This window comes from Pogona vitticeps, chromosome 3 (genome assembly GCF_051106095.1).
Source record: "Pogona vitticeps strain Pit_001003342236 chromosome 3, PviZW2.1, whole genome shotgun sequence".
NCBI classification, from domain to species: domain Eukaryota; kingdom Metazoa; phylum Chordata; class Lepidosauria; order Squamata; family Agamidae; genus Pogona; species Pogona vitticeps.
The window spans coordinates 81,090,476-81,108,058 of record NC_135785.1 but is presented as its reverse complement, the minus strand read 5'-3'; the positions used below and the strand labels follow the sequence as shown (position 1 = coordinate 81,108,058).

The 17,583-nt window shown below is 41.2% G+C and overlaps 2 long non-coding RNA genes across 2 annotated transcripts in view; one reads left to right on the top strand and one right to left on the bottom strand.

Moving 5' to 3' along the window:
• The window catches only part of LOC144588404 (uncharacterized), a 272,384-nt gene that overhangs the window by 14,917 nt on the left and 239,884 nt on the right, over nucleotides 1-17,583 (bottom strand). The window lies entirely within an intron of this gene.
• Nucleotides 3,485-17,583, top strand: part of LOC144588403 (uncharacterized) — a 39,094-nt gene continuing 24,995 nt past the window's right edge. Inside the window, exon 1 of the long non-coding RNA XR_013543947.1 lies at nucleotides 3,485-12,130. This is a non-coding gene — a long non-coding RNA (uncharacterized LOC144588403). The remainder of the gene's footprint in view (nucleotides 12,131-17,583) is intronic.

Below are 17,583 nucleotides of genomic sequence, written 5' to 3'. Positions count from 1 at the left end.
TGTCAAAAACGTCCTTCTAGTACCTATTTCATTATGCCAACATTTGACTCCAATTTATTAAAAAAGATAGATAACATACTGTGTACTTCTGTGAATTGTGACCTCATTTTAATGAATAACAGTTTCCAAAGAACTTTCCTAAGAATGAAAATCTTGGTCTGACTATAATATCACAGAATAATGGAGCTGGAAGGGGCCTATAAGGTCATTGAGTCCAACCCAATGCAGAAATCCAGATCGAAGTATATCTGTCAGAAAGTTGTCTAATTTTTTTTCTTAGATGCCTCCAGGGTTGGAGCAGTCACCACCTACCAAGATTTGGTTCCATTGTTGTCCTGCTCAAACAGTTAGGACGTTTTTCCTGATATTCAATTGAAATCTGACTTCTTGTAACTTGAGTCCATTATTATGTGTTCTGCACTCAGTGATGATTGAGAAAAAACCCTGCCCCTCCTCTGTGTGACAGCCTTTCAAGTATTTGAAAAGTGCTATCATATCTCCCCTTTTCTCAAGACTAAATATGCCCAATTCTTTCAGTCTTTTCTCATAGATATTAGTTCTAATCCCCTCATCATCCTTCTTGCCATCCTCTGAACTTGTTCCAGTTTGTCAGCATCTTTCTTAAAGTGTGGTGTCCACAATTGGACACAATACTCAAATGAGACCTATCCAGAGCTGAACTGAGGGGAACTAGTACTTCATGGGATTTGGAAACTATAGATAGTTAATTAAGACTGTAATAAATAGTATATTTAAAGTTAATATAGTTAATAAAGCCATTTGCTTTTATTGCAGCCACATAGCATTGTTAGGTCATATTCAGCTTTTGATCTACAACAATTCTAAGATCCTTCACACTCCTATTATCGAGCAAAGTATTCTCCATTTTGCCGCCCCCCCGGTGTAGAACTTCACATTTATCCCCGTTAAATTTCGTTTTGTTGTTTTCAGCCCAGTGCTCAAGTTGATCAAGATCTTTTCGAATTTTGTTCCTCTCTTCCAAAGTATTAGCTATCCCACCCAATTTTATGTCATCACAGATTTGATAAGCATTCCCTGCATCTCCTCATCCAGTTCATTAATAAACACCTTGAAGAGCACCGGATCCAGGACTGAGCCTTGTGGTACCCCACTTGTTACCTCCTCTCAGTTTGAGAAATCACTACTACAGAAATGTCTCTTCCCTCCATAATCCCTGTTACTGTTTTACTTTCTTCTGTTTGTCTATGAGTGCCCTTTGTTTCTGTTCTGTGCCTTGAAGAATGCTGGGAAACATTCACTGATTATATAGATTTCTGCCATTGTCTCTTTGGTCTCATCCCCCTCCCATCTTCTTTCAGTAGACCCTTTCCTTTCTACCTCTCTCTGGTCAAATAAATAATAGACAATGCATTCTGGTTGAGATGTGCTTCTCCCACCAATTTTTTCTTACTCTAGCCCTTCCCTTTATCCCCCTTGAGTATCTCTCTCTCACACATACTTCTGCTTGTCCCAGGAAAGCACTCGACATCCCAGCTGTCTGCTGACTGAGCCTTCCCCTTCTTTGCACCTCCCAGAGACTAGCAAAAGCATTCATCATCATCATCATCATCATCATCATCATCATCATCATCATCATCATCATCATCATCATCATCATCATCTATTTATTTATTTATTTATTTATTTATTTATTTATTTATTTATTTATTTATTTATTTATTTATTTTCCATTATGTAAGGGAAGATTATAGGTAAGGGGATTTGGATCAGGGTATTTGGGTAAATAAAAAATAAAGAATGTGATAGAGAACAGTATACTATATATCATTATTACATTCGTCAATGTTTTCTTACTAAGCTTACTTCACACTTATCTTACCATTTTTTCTAAGTCTTTAAAATCTAAATCTTCAATGCCCTAGCTGGGTTAAGGAAACTCTTGGGTGGCTTCCTCGGGCTCTTGATCCACTTGCCGGAAAATCTGATGTGGCCCAGCCTCACTCAGACTCTGCCTCTAGCGGCCCCCAGGTAAATTGAATTTGAGACCCCTGCCCTAAATGGTTTAGGACCTCGATACTTAGTGGAACGCCTCCTCCCACCTAGATCTACTCGTATCACCTGTTCTAGTCAGGAGGGGTGACTGAGCAGCCTAACGCCGAGGGAGGTCCGGAAAGAAAGAACGAGACACCGGGCCTTCTCAGCTGTGGCTCCCTGTCTCTGGAACAAACTCCCCTCTGAGATCCATTTGGCTCCCTCACTGGGCATTTTAAAAAACCAACTTAAGACCTGGTTGTTCAGACAGGCCTTCCTTCTGGGCACTATTTAATTTTCTTTTTATTCTCTCCATCTTGAACTATTATCTATGTGCTGTTAACTGCTATTGTATATACCGGCCATCCACCACAGCATTGACAGAAGCACCAATCAAGTCAGCTGGAATCCCCCGCATGGAATCTTGGAATCCATCAGGATCCAGTAACCTGCAGGGGCAGACCATCTTAATGGGCCCAAGCTCCCCATGGGAGGGAAGTGCCTCTGAGAGGCTGCATTTAATTAGGTGGTGATCCATCCATGAAAAGTCAGCCATCATTGGAGCACACTCTCTCTGCTTGGCAGCAAAGACCAAATCCAGCATATGGCCGCCTACGTGGGTAAAGCCATTGACTTGCTGAGTCAAGTCCAAGGAAGCCATGGTTTCCAGGAACTCATGAAGCTGGGCTGGAAACCTCAGTCTCCGTGTGAATGTTGAAGTCCCCCAGAACCAATAATCTGGGGACCTCAACGGAGCTGTGTAGACAAAACCCGCTAGCTCTGGCACAGACTGCGCTGGATCACAGGGAGCGCGGTATACCAGCACAATCCCAAATCCACCCCTGGCCCCAAATGACACATGAACGGCCTCTAAGCCCAGGCTTACCACCACAGAGAGCCTAGCAGCCTCAAAGATGTCCTTATAAACAATGGTGACCCCCCCGCCTGGTCTGCCCTGGTGTTGGATGGCATACCACCCTCAGCACCCACCCATGTCTCAGTTATACAGGCCAGGTCTGCCCGTTCCACCAGGATCAAGTCTTGGATGAGTTGGGTTTTATTGTGGGCAGACCTGGCATTTATCAACACCAGGGACAGAGAGGGGGTCCAGCTGGTTACCTAGGTTTGAACAGGTGGCAGCAGAGCTAGAACAGGGGACAGCCTCCAAACATCTGTCCGCTATTCTTCTACACTTGATTGCTACTGCGCCAACACCATATCTCCCCCTGCCCGTAATTACCCATATATTAGAAGCACTCTCACTGGAATAACAGGTGTCCTGCTCCATTGTAGGAAGTGGAGGGAGAGAGGAAAAATGAATAAAATGAATCAAGTTTCACATGCATACTATTTTGAACAACTCTCTAGCAGAACACTAGTTGAACAGTGTCATTGAAGCTACCAACATGAATTTGACCAAACTCCGGGAGGCAGTGGAAGACAGGAGGGCTGGCGTGCTCTGGTCCATGGGATCACGAAGAGTCGGACATGACTTAACGACTAAACAACTAGCAGAACAACATTTTAGCTTGTGTTCCACTGATAAAACATGCTTCCTTGGCAAAGTAATCCGGGTGTACGTTTACATAATGGGGACACTCTTTTGAACATGGATTCATTTGAACATAAATGCATTTCAAAAACCAGTTCTTTTACCAGTGTAATTATGACCTTTGTCTTAGCCACCTAGAGTGGTTGTTCGACTAGATAGGCAGGGTATAAATACAATACAATGCAATGCAATGCAATCAATCAATAATACACACATAGCAGAAGAGTACCCAATTAGTTTAATGGACCTGATCAGGCAACTAAAGGTCTCTGGAAAAAGAAGGACAGCTGTAATGAAAGAATTATTTATTGCAGAATCAAAGCAACCAGCCATGTTTTTTCTTAGACATGACTGATGTATTCAAATTCTCCTAAATTATTCAGGACTATGACCTAAAAATATAGAATTTGATTTGGGCAAGTTTGTGCTCTCTGTTGTCCCACTCTGAGCTTGGGTCCAGAACATAATTATGTCCTGTTGAATTAGATTAATTAGAATTGGTTAGCAAAATGCCATTTTTGATGGTTAAAATCCATCCATAATTAATTTATGTAAATGTAATCAAGCTAAAATTTCTAAAAATTGTTTAGTTGCAAGAAGTCTGATTGCTTCTGGCATCTTTAAATTGTCTTCTGTTTCAAGTTTCAAGCCACAAACTGACAAGGCTTTTTAAAATTGCAGGGCACTGAAGGACATTTGGAAAAATTCATGAAAACCATAGAGATACTTCTCTCTGTGTTTGTGTGTGTGTAGAGAGAGTGAGTGTGTGTGTGTTTAACCAATGTATTGATAACAGACCACGTTTTATATGGTGCTCTTTTCTTTTGTTAAGCTGTACATTATCTTGATTTCAATCACATAGGAAAATGAACAGGTTAGCATATTACAAGGAATTCAATTCTTTTTTAAAAACCTCTGGTTTATGAATGTGGATTATTGTGCTTCTGTATCTACGATTCAAAAAGCCAGGAAATAGCCTGATATTGCTGTACAACACTGTGCCTGCATTACCAGCAGGAAAAACAACACCAAGCTTCACATGGTAAAGGGCATTTGTGTTGAGAGCACAAATGGCAACAGTCAAGATGGTTTATAGGATACCCTCTTGTGCTCACTACCATTCACATAGTGACACCACACAAGGGAAAATCCTAGAAGCTGACTCCTTTTTTTCATCCCTTAACCATTTCTCGCCCAAAAACAAAGCAATTGTTGGGACTATTTTTCAACAAGTATGAACAGCCTGCCCCCAACCCATAGTGTTTTCCACATTATTTTCTGTATATAGTCAGCAAAAAAAAATCATTATAAGTAACTAAACAGGTATTTATAGCTAGTTAACTTCCCTTTTCTGTCAAGGGAAAAAGATGTTGTTCCACAGTCCAGGCTTAGCCTCTGCCATGACAGAAGACAACAGAGGTGAAAATATGGATTGCCAGTATTGCCTCTTTGTATTGTAGTGCCCTGCCCTTTCTATTTATGCAACATCTGCATTTTCTTAGTCCATCTTTCAAATGTAACCAAACCTCCTTAGGTTTGTGTGTGTGTGTGTGTGTGTGTGTGTGTGTGTGTGTGTGTGTGTGTGTGTGTGTGTGTGTGTGTGTGTGTGTGTGTGTGATAAGTAGCAAAGGTACAGTCTGCACAATGTTTGTAATTAGTTCTGCTGATCAATACTATTAATCACATGAACGAGAAAACAAAAGTCATCTACAGGGAGGTAAGTACAGTGGGTTAATGCAACAAGGAAGAGAAAAAGTTCATTGAGACATCAATGCTACAACTCAGCCAATAGCACTACAGATTTGGGGTAGGTATGAACAATTTGCCAATTACTGTACTCAGCATTTTTATATGCAGTAAGTTTATGAATAAATGAACACAGGAGTGCACATCAGATTCTTAAAGCACAGTATATGCCCAATTGCTCTTTAGCATTCCTGTGGTGGGAATACATGGCAGCATATGCATATGTGGGAACAGGCTGGACACAGACATGGCATAGTTCTTGACCAGACAAGTCTACAATCTGTAAAGACATTTTTCTCTGTTCACCTTCTTGCTTCCTATACCCTACTTTGCCCAAGAGGCTGCTTGCTCAGATTTAAGGTAAGGAGGGGAAAAACCCATACCACCTTGCACTGTGAGCTCAGCTTTGCAGCTGTAAAAATCATGTTGCACAGAATCAAAGACCTTCAGAGGTTACAAGGACCTTCAGAAGTTGAGCTAATGATGACAACTCAACATCCTACAACTTATCTGCTCTGTGCGGCACAAAGGCCTTTCAGCACATTTGTGTCATCAAATCATATTTGTATGTGTCTCGATGAACACATAGATAGACAGACAAGTAGATGGATGGATAATAGATGAATTGTACTATAAAAGTATGTGGCACAACAAGGCATGTATGAAAGATGAGTAGATTACAACCAGAACATCAACAGTTTGAGAGACATAGATGAGAATGGGCATGGTGGTAATTGAAAACAAAAGGGGAGGAATAACAAGATAAACCAATACATTTACTTGTACATGTAGCCTCTGAATAGAGGCTTAGAAATTTGGTCAGTGGTTTGATTGTTTCTAGTCTTTGACAATTCCCCTTTATTTCATTTGAATTAGCCTGTCATTCATTTTCAAGAGTTCTTGGGAAAAACCCGCCTGTTTTCAAAACCTTCACTTTTTTAAAAAAAATCATTTTGAATGTATTTTTATTGTTCTTAAATCATATAAAAAACAACAAAACCAGAAGCAAAGATAAAAATAAAGAATAGAGACACCAGAAAATAACAAAGTATCTCAAAACAGAAAAGGATAAAGGATAGAGCAATAATAAGAAAACCCAAGACCTAACAGTGGGGGAGAAACCTCTCATAGCATTGTCATCAATGAAAGAAGACTTCATGCCATTACTGCCTAGATGCCACACACTCGAAAAAGTTGTAAGGTGCTAAGTCCATTCCTTAACTGAAGATGGGATTTCTTCTTTTCAGTGTTGCAGTATTGGTCGTTTTACCACCATAAGGACAAGGAGAATCCCTGTCCATTGGATGTTAGTTAATTAAAAAAAACACACCAAAAAAAAAGGTAATTTAACAAAATGTGTACATCTACAAAGTTCAACAATTGCACCAGCACAAAATTAATACAAATGATAAGCTCATCCCCCCATCCCCACAATTATGGCCAGACTAGACATATGTTTAAGAACAGTTACCAGATGTATAACATCACCAACCATGAGCAGACTTAAACATAATTGTCTGCCGAATAAGCCACATAAATGGGACTATCTGTTGAAAAGACAAAAATTCCAGTTCTTCAATCCGTACTCCCTCCCCATCCTTTATCTCCTATTCGCTCAACAGCATAATAAATATTTAAAGCAGATTTTGTTGGTTGGTTTTTCTGTACTGATTCAGTGATGACAATCTCAAAAAGGGTGGGAAATGCTGAGGCACTCAAAGCTGCAGGGATGTAATGAGATATCAATAAATGCTGTCGTTGTAAATGTTCTATTTAGCAGAGGTTGGCAAATAATATCTAGCTCTAAGCCTAGAAAATGGGACAAATTCACCACCCAGGCCAACAAATTGATCCAAAGGTAAAAGCCCTCCCCCAATTGTTCCATAATCCATACTATGCTCATAAGAAAGGCTTCTTCCCAATTTGAAACTCTGTCCCATAAGGTTAATTATTCGTTATGGGCCATCAACGATGTTTCCAACCTATGACGACTCCTGTAAGGTTTTTGAAACATGTCAGATAGTCAAGTAGTTGTTTCTCATGGCCATCACCCTTATGAGTTTCCATGTTGAAACATGGATTGGAATCCAGGTTGCTTAGTCTGATATGCTATCCACTACACCTCACTGGCTATCCAGGTTAATTTGGTATGGAAAAATTGATCAAACTGTAAATTATGTACCCTGTTTTGGCAGTGTTGGTGCATGTGTGTGCTTATGGGCCATATCTTTTGCCCTAGGAGATGTTGCTTGTACTGATGCACCAAAATACCAGACACTGTGAGAAGTTGCTTGGAAACACAACACATTCTCCAAATGAATACACTGCAGGAGAAGTAAAGGGTTTAGTTCTTGAACAGCCACTGTGTGAAGCATACCACCAGATCACTGTGAACACATGAAGTCCTGTGTATGTTACTGCTACGTAGGGTTGTATTTCATTATTATTTGGATGGGAGACCATGAAAGAATACCAGGGTTTCTAGGCTGACTAAGGACAAAATCCTAGCTGAAAGTTTTGTGCACTGCTACCAGCTCAAGCTAACAACGATGGGCTCAATAGGTGGATGATCTGACTGAGTATAAGGTAGCTTGCTCTACTCTCATGTTCCTATTGACACAAAAGGACCCTGCTTAGTTGCATCATTCCAAAAAAATGAAGAAAGGTTTAATTGCATATTGTTGATGGCCCATCACCAGACGAGGCAGTTCCCCAAGTGCTAACTCTGTGTGTGATTATCACGGTAGCAGCTTTCTTACCTCCTATAATTTGGAGATTCATTTACTTCATTTTAGTCTCTGTTAGAGCCTTAACATGTTTACATTTCTAAGGATGAGTGATCAGCTGTATATGATGTTCAGACTTGATAGAAGAGGTTAATTTAAGAGAATTTTTGCCTCTTCAAAGCAGCTGTCTCTGGACACCTGTCCTGGTGAATGCTTACTGCATGTATCTTGTTTAACATTCTGTTGAGGAGAAGAATGCCTGGAGGAAATGGTAATACAGCCAAGTGTTATGAGCTGGGTAAAGGTATATCCCAAAACACACAAAGGAGGAAAAAATATGAGATTGATCAGGTACAGCACTATATATGAATGTAGTGAATAAAGCAACATGGGTTAGCAACTCAAAATACCTTTACTAATAGGGTAAGAAAGGAATGAAAATGGATGAATTGGTGGAATATGAGTATATGAGAGGAGCCAAGGCAGTGAATGAGCAAAGGGTAAATCTTTCAATGAAAGATTGTCCCCTTGATTTCATTAGGACTGAGCTGTTCTAGAGTTAAAGAGATTCGTTAGTTGATGCTAGCTCAAAAATAAGCCACACTACACCGAGAGGAGTTTTCTTCTATACAAATGTGCATAGGATTATAGCCTTAGGTAGCAATCTTCTGCTCACTTATATGGGACTCAGCTGTGTTGAATTTAGTGGGCTTTACTTCTAATTAAAGAAGCATGTGATTGCAAGCCTATCTCACAGCCATAAATACTCAGCTCCCAAGCATACTACACCAGAGCACAGAGTGCTGTCCTCTGAAGATGCCGGCCACAGAGACTGGAGAAACGTTAGGAAGAACAAACTTCAGAACACGGCCAAAGAGCCCGAAAAACCCACAACAACCATTAGATCCCAGCCATGAAAGCCTTTGCGAATACATGTCATTGCAAAGTTTTAAATTTCGATTAAGTTCCTCTAGCTACACAACTGAAGTGCAGGGATTAACAGACCAGAATTAGCTTCAAGTTCCCTCTTCTTCACAAATGGCACTTACAGTCTCACTAACTCACTCCGAGACATTATTAGGAGAGAGAATTTAAAATTATTTACCATGAGTGGATAACAGAAAACTAACAAAATGGCTGGCTGCTTTGAGCAACAGGCCTCAGCAGACTCTTGAGAAGGAAAGAGCTGAACAGAGAGGCTGGGCTCTCTTTGAAATTCAGAAGCAGGGAGGGAACAATTGATTAGTGCTGGATAGATTGACAATCACCCTCCCTCCCAGCTTCTCCAAGTAGTCTGCAAGGCTGCAAAACATTCCAACACATACATACTTCAGATTGTTCTGTGTAGCTGCAGCTCTAAACATACTAAAGAGTAAGACCTGCTGAACACAGTGTTACTGCTGAATAACTGCCTCAATGTGGTTCACTTATGCTAGAATAACTTCTGAAAGTGAAGTATTTCTCTGGATCTATAGAAAAGATGGCCTTACAAGTCTACAAAGACACTGAAATGGCCATTTACAATTGGTTCACCAACTGTGATTGTTCCTGTGATAAGATAACATGGCTTCAATTATCCATGCCGTAATCTCCTCGTGCCTGGAATACTGCAATGCACTGTCGATAAAGTTATTTTTGTAGATGGTCCAAAAAGTGCAGCTGATGCAGGAATGGAATTGTGAACTGATGTGAATACTTGGAATCACATGAAACCAATCCTTACGGCACTATTACAGCTTGTGAGCCACTAGACCTGATTCAAGGTGTTAGTACTTGTGTATAAAGTCCTAAATAACCTGAGATTCAAGGGACTGAAAGGCCCCCAATGCTGAGGAACTAAAGCTTTAGTTTTGGGGATGGGTGGGCAGCATGGGCCATTCTAATAGCAGCCCTTTGGTTATGGATGTTTATCCCCAGGGGAAGTGCACGGTCCCACATCATTGAGCTTTATGCAACAATGAAAAAGCACATATCTTCACCTGGATATGAGATATAAAGTTGTTGCAGTTTTGAGGTTGTTTATGACACTGCTAAGATGACGGTAGTGGTAGCAGTAATAATGAAAATAATGATGATAGCAACAACAAATGGAAACAAAGGAGTACCATCAAGCCATGTTAATTGGCATGACACAAAAATGAGGGTAGACTTGGCTTTAGGCTACTAGGTCTTCAAAATGAAATATTGCCAACAAGGGCAAAAATAAATGATACTATGTGATGGCGTGTAGTGTTACCCTTAATTTCTCAAGATAGAAAGCAATATTGGGAGACCAAAAGGGGTACGACAGGACAGAATTGCGAACATCCATTCTCTCATACTGGTCTTTTGCTTAGACTCCTGCTAGTATTTTCCACGAAACATAAAAGCTGGGCAAGAGTTACATAACATTGCATCTCATATGTTTCTCGTATTGCATCTCATATGTTTCTCGTATTGCATCTCATATGTTTCTCCTTGATTACTAGCATAGTGTAGCATGATGGTAAATTTAACTTCAGATGTTTGGAGGATCACGACAACAACAATAATTGTATGCCATCAAGTTGATCCTGACTTACGGCAATCTTTTCCAGGTAGAGAGCATTCAGAATTTGTGTACCATTCCCTTCTTCTGCAGGAATCCTGGGACTGTGTAGCTTGCCTAAGGCCACACAGGCTGGCTTTTCTCCCAGGAGGCACAGTAGTGAATCAAACTCTTATCCAGCCAGCTTGGAGTATCATACCCTTCATTAAATATCCATATCTGAGAGTTGATCCTAGTCTCTTTTTTAAAGGCATATTTTCTATATCAAGTTTAAAATCACTTGAGCAACAATGTTGTTTTTTCAACAGGTGTACGGTACAGAAGCTTGTCCTACTTGGTGAAAACACAAAAGGCACAAGTATCGGTAGTGTTGTTGCTGCTGCTTGTGCGGTTTGGCAAATGGTATTTTGGGTTTCCTCCTTCCCAGTGCATGTTACTGAAAGTGTACAATGATTTAAAATGGCACAGATCCAACGTGCCATCCAATCCATTCTTATTTATATCGACCCTTTCCAGGGCTTTCTGTGAAATGAAGACCCAGAAGGATTACACTGTGTGTGTAGTGTCAAGTTTTGTGAAGTAAATATAGACTTCCTAGATTTTGGAAGGAGCAAACTAATGGAGAAGTTCATCAAAAGGACAAGCTCCAAATCAACACAAGTGTTCTGTGTTCAAATATCACCGAAGCCAGAAATAGACATGGCATTTGCTCTGTAAGTGACAACTTAGTAGCATGCTGTCAGATATCATTGTACTTATGTGGATGGAGGCTGCAGAATCCAATTAGCATCACACTTTTCTGCAAGGTGTCAGCAAAGAATATTGGTTTCTATAAGTTCTCACTGGATCCACTCCAAATTTCTGAACAGAAAAAGAGTATTGACCATATAGTAATGTGAAGAGCAGTGGGAACAAGTCCAGATCAGATCAAAGAGGCAATGAATAAACATTTGTTTTGGTAAATGCTGCAGAGAAGCCTACTTTTACCCAGTCAACTTGAGGCAGAAGTTGGCTCTACTAATGACTGTACTAACAAATGAATAGATTTCAGGAGGATGCTAAAAAGTGCTACGGCTACTAAAAATATCTTAGCTCGACACAAAAATTCAGTTTCCACAAACACATTAGCATTTGTGACTGATAATGCAAATGTGAATTATGTCACGGTACACTCAATGTACCATCTGCTCTAAAAAAGAAAAACAGCTGTTGGTAAATGTAAGTTGCAGAGTTGACGTGGTATGCAATATGCTCAAATACTGTATAGAATAAATTAGCCGGATGTTGATGATATATTGTGTTAACATTATTTGTCTACTTTTTGAAAAAACTTGCAGAAAGGAAGCACTCAGCTGTAACCAGTTTTGAGATGGTGGAGGATATTGCAACACAGTGTCACACTTCTCACCAGATGTTTTTTTTCTCAAGCTGGCGGGCAACTCAGCCGCATCTGCAGCTCACTCCCCCATGACTTATGGCATTAATTGAGAAGGTAATTTAAGAAGTGTGATCCCACTATGGGCCAGTTGTGAACCTGTAGTAGGGTTTGAGAGCTGAAACCAAGAGGTAAGAATTAGGCTTGTTTTACATGGCTTAGATTGATAAAGGAATATACAAGAGGTGTTCAGTGTGAGGAAACTTTGCATTGAAACAGTTCAAATGGGAAACTAAACATAGATTTCAGGTAGAGCTCAGAAAGTCACTTATAAAAATAAATGCTATAATTAAATGTTGATGACAAACTATTTCTATTGTTAATATCACAGCACAGAAATAGCACACTATTTGCAATGTGTTGCTTTGATGGTAGGTATGTTGCTTTTCATAGAAGCAAGATGGAGTGGAATAACTTGCAGGTCTGTAGTAATCATAGTGATAATTTACAAAGATCTTTCTATTACTCATTAATTGTCTGATCAGCAGGGGGAGGTGGAAAGATCACACAGGTGATTCATTTGCTACCAAACTGAAGAAGGAGAAAAATCAGGGAGACCAGCCCCAATGGAAGAAAAGAGGGATGATGAGAATGAGCTTCATAGACACAGGCTAATTGAGGCTGATTTATTCTGGACTTTGGGAGGTGGGGAAGGGGCAGTACAAGCAGGAAATGCCTCTTGTCTTGCTTTTCCAGTTATCTTGATCTTATCTTGTTAAATATATTTAGGAAACTAATAGATAGTAGAAGGACAGAACAAGCTTGTCCACTAAATACTCACCTGTCTATTGTTTGCCCATCAACCCAGTATTTGAGGTGTTAAGACTGCAAATTCCATATTTAACTGGGTCAGGTCTGGAATCTTGGAATAAAGGAGCAAGGAAAGCTAGCTACTCTGCAAAATAGTCACTGGTTCAGTGAGTTAAGTTGAGAGTTCAGTTCCTCACTGTGTGTCTCAGGAGAAGAACCAGCCTGTGTGGCCTTGGGCAAGTGCCACAATCCCAGATTGCACCCAGAAGAAAAAAATGGCAAGCCATTCTGAGTACTCGATTCTCATCTCAGAGAAAACTCTGGAATGAATAAGCCACTGCTGAGCCAGGGCTTTGGCAGCATGGCTTACCTTTGCCGTCTTCCCTGGAGGACATAAGATCTCTGTCAAGTGTCACGTGAGCTGCTTAAGAAGAGGAGGGGATGATAGGTTATTTAAAGACTGTCCCCCTTCCTCTCTTCCTCTTTCTTGCTGGTGTCAGTAAACAAAAGACTACGGCTGATGGTTTCTTTCACCGCCTTTGTGGTTGGCATCTAGAACTGCGCAGCTTCTTGCATTGGATAGGGAGGGCAGCATCAGCTCCCTCCCCCAGTTTGCTCATTCTTGATTTCTTTTGTTGGTTTTTATTTCTAATTGCATTTTCGGTTTCCTCTGGAGCGGATGCTTGGGTTAATTGAGTTAGTCTAATCATGGTTTGCTTTAATTGAGTCTAATATTCTGTTTTGTTGCTACTTAATTTGCTTTTAGTTGTCCTAAAGAGCGGCGTGACTGTGCGATTTGCGTGGCTGCATGGTGGCTCCTGAGGACTTTGCTTTAAAAAGGGGGGGGGGGAAATAGACTTAAATAATAGCAATAATAATATGAATACTGGTCAAATTAAATTCATATAGATATTAATGGGGATGGGAAGTTGGAGATTAGTCCTAGTGCTCCTTTGAGTCCGTTGGTTCGACCTGTGGAGGAGCGGTTTACTGTAGACGGCCACCAATTACTGTAGACGGCCACCCTTTTCCTCCCCCTAAAATTTTCTTACTACTGGCTTAGCATCAAATATTGCCACGTTGCATAGATTTGAATTTTTAGGCGTTGGGTGATTGGCTGAGCACGCTGCTTTTGTAGTGGCATTCATTTTGTGCTAAAAAAATTCTGTTGGCTCCTGCATGGTTAATCAAATTAATTGTGGGATCCCAGGATTGTCAATTTTCAGGAAAGTTTGAGTTCAATTATACTAGTAACAACAACAACAACAACAACAACAACAACAACAACAACAACAACAACAACAATGAATATAAAATAGAATACTTAAACAAGAATTCAATAATTGATTAGGCTTAAGTTTTAGTTACATTGACTTATAAGGGTAAATTTTGTATTTTCACTAATTAATCGAAAGAGTGTGGCTTAGGTATCATTATAAAATAAAATAAATAAATGACTTAATAGTGAGATTGTTCAATTCCCGGTGTTGCCTGGGTGAACTGGGCATTGATTTACGTACTAGAAGTCGAGGTTCCAATGTCGTGTTTTCAGTGGCCAGGTAAATTTGGAATGCAAAATGGCCCCGAGGAAGGGTCAGGGGAATAAGAAGGGAAAACAGCCGGCCAAAAAACAGCCGGTACCTCAGGTTTCGCCCCCACAATCTTCTTCGGATGAGGAGTCATGGCCCAAATGGAAACAACTCCAGGAAAATATTATTGCCCTTCAAGCTGCCAGATTTGCTAGGGCAACCCTTCAATCTAGAAGCAGCTGTGCCAGTCAGCTAGGGAATCCAAAGGTCACCATAGAACTAAGCTTAGGGCTCTGGCAGATAATTTAATGACTAGGTTTGCCATTTTAGAAGCGGGGCAGCATAATGAAGACATATCTGGACTGGAAGCCAGGCGGACGGCAGTGCAGGCAGCAAATCATGACACGGATGAAGATAGGCCTACTCCAATTATGGTAGTGTCTAGTACTCCAGCCTTGAACAGTCAGGAGACAACTGGGAAAGCTGGTCGGGATGGCACAGGCAGCAGGGATGAGCCTGTCACAATACCTTTGTCAGGTGAGTCCCTGATTGCACATGACACTTCACTGCACTTCCCTGCATGGCCTGGTCCAAGTATGGGGCAAGCACCGACAACTGACATGTCCATATCATTCCCGGCTTGGCTTTGGCCAGGCAGCAGTTTAGCCACTGCACATGGCTTGTCAGTGACACTGCTGGCGTGGCCCTGGCCTGGTAGTGGCCAATTTACTCCGCAGCCCCATCCAGCATACAATACACAGACTCTTGGGGAAGAGAGTGAGCCTGAAGGAGTTACAGGAGATGTTTGGACACCTAAATTTTGCCTGCAGAGTAGTGGTGCCAGGGTCATGTCTTCCTGCGTTGGCTTTGTAATGCAGTGTGGGGGCTGCATCGTCCATTCCACAGGACCAGGATTATGTTTGGCATAAGAGAGGACTTAGAAGTTTCTCCTTCATGGATTGCTGCCTTGTCGTGGCGAAGGGGCTTGAGTAACTCAGAGAAGCTATGGGCTATGCCGTGCAGGGACACCCAAGACGGACAGGACATAGTGGAGAGTTCCGACTAAACGCAATCCACCTGGAGTAGGAAATGGCAAGCCACTCCAGTATCTTTGCCAAGAACGCCCCATGATCAGAAACAAAAGGCTAAAAGATATGACGCTGGAAGATGGGCCCCTCAGGTCGGAAGGTGTCCAACATGCTACTGAGGAAGAGTGGAGGACAAGTACAAGTAGCTCCAGAGCTAATGAAGTGGTTGGGCCAAAGCCGAAAGGACGCTCAGCTGTGGACGTGCCTGGAAGTGAAAGGAAAATCCAATGCTGCAAAGAAGAATACTGCATAGGAACCTGGAATGTAAGATCTATGAACGTTGGGAAGCTGGAGGTGGTCAAACAGGAGATGGCAAGAATAAACATCGACATCCTGGGCATCAGTGAACTAAAATGGACAGGAATGGGCGAATTCAGCTCAGATGATTATCATATCTACTATTGTGGGCAAGAATCCCGTAGAAGGAATGGAGTAGCCCTCATAGTCAACAAAAGAGTGGGAAAAGCTGTAATGGGATACAATCTCAAAAATGATAGAATGATGTCAATACGAATCCAAGGCAGACCATTCAACATCACAATAATCCAAGTTTATGCACCAACCAGCATTGCTGAGGAGACTGAAATTGAACAATTCTATGAAAATTTACAACACCTTCTAGAACTGACACCAAAGAAAGATGTTCTTCTCATTCTAGGGGACTGGAATGCTAAAGTAGGGAGCCAAGAGATAAAAGGAACAACAGGGAAGTTTGGCCTTGGAGTTCAGAACGAAGCAGGACAAAGGCTAATAGAGTTTTGTCAAGAGAATAAGCTGGTCATCACAAACACTCTTTTCCAACAACACAAGAGGCGACTCTATACATGGAAATCACCAGATGGGCAATATCGAAATCAGATTGATTATATTCTCTGCAGCCAAAGATGGAGAAGCTCTATACAGTCAGCAAAAACAAGACCTGGAGCTGACTGCGGTTCTGATCATCAGCTTCTCATAGCAAAATTCAAGCTTAGACTGAAGAGATTAGGAAAAAACCACTGGGCCACTCAGATATAATCTAAACCAAATCCCTTATGAATACACAGTGGAAGTAAAGAACAGATTTAAGGAACTAGATTTGGTGGACAGAGTGCCTGAAGAACTTTGGGTAGAGGCTCGTAACATTGTCCAGGAGGCAGCAATGAAAACCATCCCAAAGAAAAGGAAATGCAAGAAAGCAAAGTGGCTGTCCAACGAGGCCTTAGAAATAGCAGAGAGGAGAAGGGAAGCAAAATGCAAGGGAGATAGGGAAAGTTACAGAAACTTGAATGCAGACTTCCAAAGAATAGCAAGGAGAGACAAGAGGGCCTTCTTAAATGAACAATGCAAAGAAATAGAGGAAGATAACAGAAAAGGAAAGACCAGAGATCTGTTCAGGAAAATTGGACATATTAGAGGAACATTTTGCGCAAAGATGAACATGATAAAAGACAAAAATGGGAAGGACCTAACAGAAGCAGAAGACGTCAAGACGAGGTGGCAAGAATACACAGAGGAATTATATCAAAAAGATTTGGATATCCCGGACAACCCAGACAATGTAGTTGCTGACCTTGAGCCAGACATCCTGGAGAGCGAAGTCAAGTGGGCCTTAGAAAGCCTGGCTAACAACAAGGCCAGTGGAGGTGATGGCATTCCAGTTGAACTATTTAAAATCTTGAAAGATGATGCTGTTAAGGTGCTACATTCAATATGCCAGCAAGTTTGGAAAACTCAACAGTGGCCAGAGGATTGGAAAAGATCAGTCTACATCCCAATCCCAAAGAAAGGCAGTGCCAAAGAATGCTCCAACTACCGTACAATTGCACTCATTTCGCACGCTAGCAAGGTTATGCTCAAAATCCTACAAGGTAGGCTTCAGCAGTATGTGGACCGAGAACTCCCAGAAGTACAAGCTGGATTCCGAAGAGGCAGAGGAACTCGAGACCAAATTGCTAACTTGCGCTGGATCATGGAGAAAGCCAGAGAGTTCCAGAAAAATATCTACTTCTGCTTCATTGACTATGCGAAAGCCTTTGACTGTGTGGACCACAGCAAACTATGGCAAGTTCTTAAAGAAATGGGAGTGCCTGACCACTTTATCTGTCTCCTGAGAAACCTATATGTGGGACAGGAAGCAACAGTTAGAACTGGTCATGGAACAACTGAGTGGTTCAAAATTGGGAAAGGAGTACGGCAAGGCTGTATATTGTCCCCCAGCTTATTTAACTTATATGC